At 43.4% G+C, this 3,520-nt stretch overlaps 1 pseudogene; it reads right to left on the bottom strand.

Moving 5' to 3' along the window:
- Window positions 1-1,966: 1,966 nt before the first annotated feature.
- On the bottom strand, window positions 1,967-2,602 carry LOC148032606 (uncharacterized; annotated as a pseudogene).
- Window positions 2,603-3,520: the final 918 nt, after the last annotated feature.

Here is a 3,520-nt window from a genome sequence, read left to right as displayed (position 1 = left end):
GCTGGAACTCCAAAAAACCCCATCTTGATCTCATATGTCTTCAAATATGCTGAAACATTACGGCCATCAAATAGCTTCTTCTCATTTTCAACTGCTTCAATAGCCTTAGTCACGCTGTTTGCATTCTCCTGCTCCTAATAGAGTTGCCTTTGCTGAGACAACTGCTGTTGATGCAATTGTTGCTGCTGCTGCATATACAATTGTGTCTGCTGATTTTGGAGCTGCATATACATGGACATATTCTGCAAAATCTGCTTTAGATCCTCAGTTGAAGTACTTGACGCAGCAGTCATTGATGGAGCTGAAGTAGACGCAGCTTGAATTGTAGAAGAGGCTGAAATAGAGGCTGAAGTATCTCCCATCCTGAAATTTCTGCGACGCTTTCACGTCAGGTTCACCAAAGATGTCGAAGGGTTTTGCAAGCAAAGTCGCGACCACAGAGGACCTTGATTAATTTCAGGATAGAAGATCAATCAAGTGAGATCACAATTCAATTTGAAAGAAGGGAACCTCAATTTCAGATAATGGCATTAATAGCTTCAGCTTCTTACTCATTGACAAAGTGAAATCATGGTTTCAAAGAGAATCAAGCAAGTTCAAATTGCATTATGACTTCTGAACTCAAAAATCTCTACAAAGAAATTTGGTTATAGTCACCATAGCCCTGAAGAAAGTAATAATTGTATCACATAGATATTTCAGAGTAGTTGTTCATGGCCTTTTTGGCAGTCCAGTAAAGCTCTAGCCTGGTCCAAGTAGTAAAAGAGGGAACGGAATTTGATGAGATTAAATCTCTTCACCATCCAATCTGAGTACTAATGCAGTCAATGCCATCAAACGCTGATGTTAACTTTGGTAGATTCAAAGAAGGCTTTGAAATTTTTAGAGCACCTTATGACCTGTTAGTATTGTCCTTTTTTGTTGTTGACTATTAGGATGGGCCTATTCAGTTAGCATCGAGTAGTCACACAATTTATACGGCTGCAACCTCTTCTAGACTGACTAGTAAAAGGGTTGTCTTGAGTTTTAGAATATGATCCTTCAGCCATTCAGCCAAGCCATGTTCATCCTTCGCTACTAAAACACCCTCTTTCTCTATAGGAAGTTCAGCAGTTGATGCCTCAATTATAGATGCCAGTCCATCCTCTTTATTCCAGACCACTTCCCTTTGCTGCAACAAGGATACGGATTCATCTTCTGTAACTATCAATCCTCTAAATCCATAAGACTTGTCATTAATAGAGCTTTGAAAGCCCATGTACTGCAATCAGCAGCATATAGTGATGGTAAAATAGCTGTCCTATTAATGGCTTCCAAATCCTTCTCTCTGGGTGAGTATGAGGTTTGTCATCCTCACCACGGTTCCTGCTGCTATGGTGGTTCTTCGAACCTTTACTCCCCTCACTGCCATGATCATCAGAGTTCCCTGATCGCTGTTCCTTTTCCAACATTCGATTTGTTCCTCTGTTTTCCTTTTAACAGAGAGCTGTTGCAATGTCCGATACAGGAACAAAACTTTGAAGAGTAGACATTTTAGAGAAGACTGTCTAATCTTCCTCTTTTTCAAGTGGATAGCCACATGGTACAAGCATTTTCGTCATGAAGTTGTAATCACGCATAAAAGATCTTCCTCTACTTTCTGGTCCGACTCGCAAGCAGTACATCATTTTGATCTCGTTCGACGTCTGATTGCACTGCTCTTGGAGATGTCGCCATGTCCACTGAGAGGAGGATGCTCGACCTCAAATCTCCGAATAGAAACCTTCCATCAGCCGCCGTTCCCAGTCGCAACCTCCTTCCGTGCTTTTTCTTGCGTTCCTCCCCAAATTGGCTTCCCTCCCAGAACCAGAAAAGCACCCCTGGTCCCAGTCGCAGAATTCCGAGGAAAAGCAGCCCCTTTTTCCCCAAGAAAGCGGGCCACCGCAAGTGAATCATTCAATCATAGCTAACATCAAAGGCTGATTGCTTCAGTTCACCCACAAACTAGCAAATGCCTCTTCAAAAGCTCTTCTACGACCCAATTCAGGAGTCCAGCCTCCTGCCCTGGCTGCTTTTTCTTCTCTTTGCTTCCTTGATTCCTCATCTTCAAACAAGCCATCACGATCTTGACCAGAATGTGATGCAGGACCAGTGGGTTTTGGCTACATGAAGACATCACCAAGTGCCACAGCTGGTGCATATGTTCCACTTGGTTGTCCAGATGTCTGGTCTGAAGGTTCTTCCACATTAGGAGCTGCTTGTGTAGTTCCTTGTGCATTTTGTCTTCTTAGAGCCATTGATCACTCTTCTGCCTTCCGTGCATTGGATGCAATGATTTGATCAGCATTTTCTTCTTGATATGCTTTCACCTTCTGTTCAGTAGCCTGAACATCTACTCCTTCTATCAAATTGAAGATTATATCCTCAACTTCTTCCAAGTAATCATTGTAAGCATGCAGTGATGGGAAATCTTCTTCTCGCTTATTGTATATGTTCAATATCCTCCACCGAGTAGCGATCTCCTTGTTCATACTGTGATGAAGTAGAAGAGTCACCTTAACCCCTAAAAAGGAACTCTCACATGTTCAGTATCCAGCACCGGCCGGGTTGGCAGTCTCCTTGATCATGCTGTGATGAAGCAAAACAATCACCTTAAGCCAACGGCCTGAATAAAACCAGCGCTTTGCGTATGTAGCACTAGCTTCGATCCAAGCCTTGGATTGCACCGCGCTCAGTCCAAGCATTTGCATCTTTCATCAATTCTTCTCCTAGATCAAGTCCAAAAGTCTCATTGCACTCCATGATCTTGTATGGTCCCATGTACTCCATACATACTCACAAGGCCATTACCAACAAAGACATCTGAAGTATAACTCATCATACAAGCATCATGATGCAATGTCTGACCAATTTCCAGAAACCCAAGTAGAGACAATTGTTCCTTCCAAACAATAGCTTCTACATCTGTAAGTGCACCATAGGCTTGAAGAGCAGTCATGTATGTCAACTCATCACGAATTATTTCTTCCTCTTGCTTCAAACCCCTCGTCACTATATTACCCACATAAAGTAAAAGAGCAAACATAAGGACTAAGTATATACAAAGTACCAAATCACACACACAACTTTTGGGTGGTTTTCACACCTCGAATGCGCAACAATACGACAAGGAGCCATCACCCTCCTCCCCTCATCATTCATGATGATGGCTCCTGTCCTATCATCTACAAGGTATCCATACCCCTCTGGGGTATGCCTAAGATATGTCCTCTCCCACCTGCGACCACACTCCTAGGCATATCTAGGAGACCCCTCTACATCTGGTGTACTTATAGGGGTAGTATCTCTCCAAGTAGCACTCATAGGGGTGCCACGTGCGGATGGTTGAGCAAAAGCTGGAGTGATTGGAGTAGACGTCTCCACAGGTGTGACAAATCTCATAGGTGACACAACTCTAGCAGAACGACCAGATGGAGACCCTACGTCGGTACCTCCACAACAATCACTTGAGCCACGCTCTCTCAAGCCACCACGAGAGCGA

Source organism: Lygodium microphyllum, chromosome 8, assembly GCF_053477565.2.
Source record: "Lygodium microphyllum isolate KBCC chromosome 8, Lygodium_microphyllum_v1.1.10, whole genome shotgun sequence".
Classification (NCBI taxonomy): Eukaryota; Viridiplantae; Streptophyta; class Polypodiopsida; order Schizaeales; family Lygodiaceae; genus Lygodium; species Lygodium microphyllum.
This window is presented reverse-complemented; position numbering and strand designations above follow the sequence as displayed.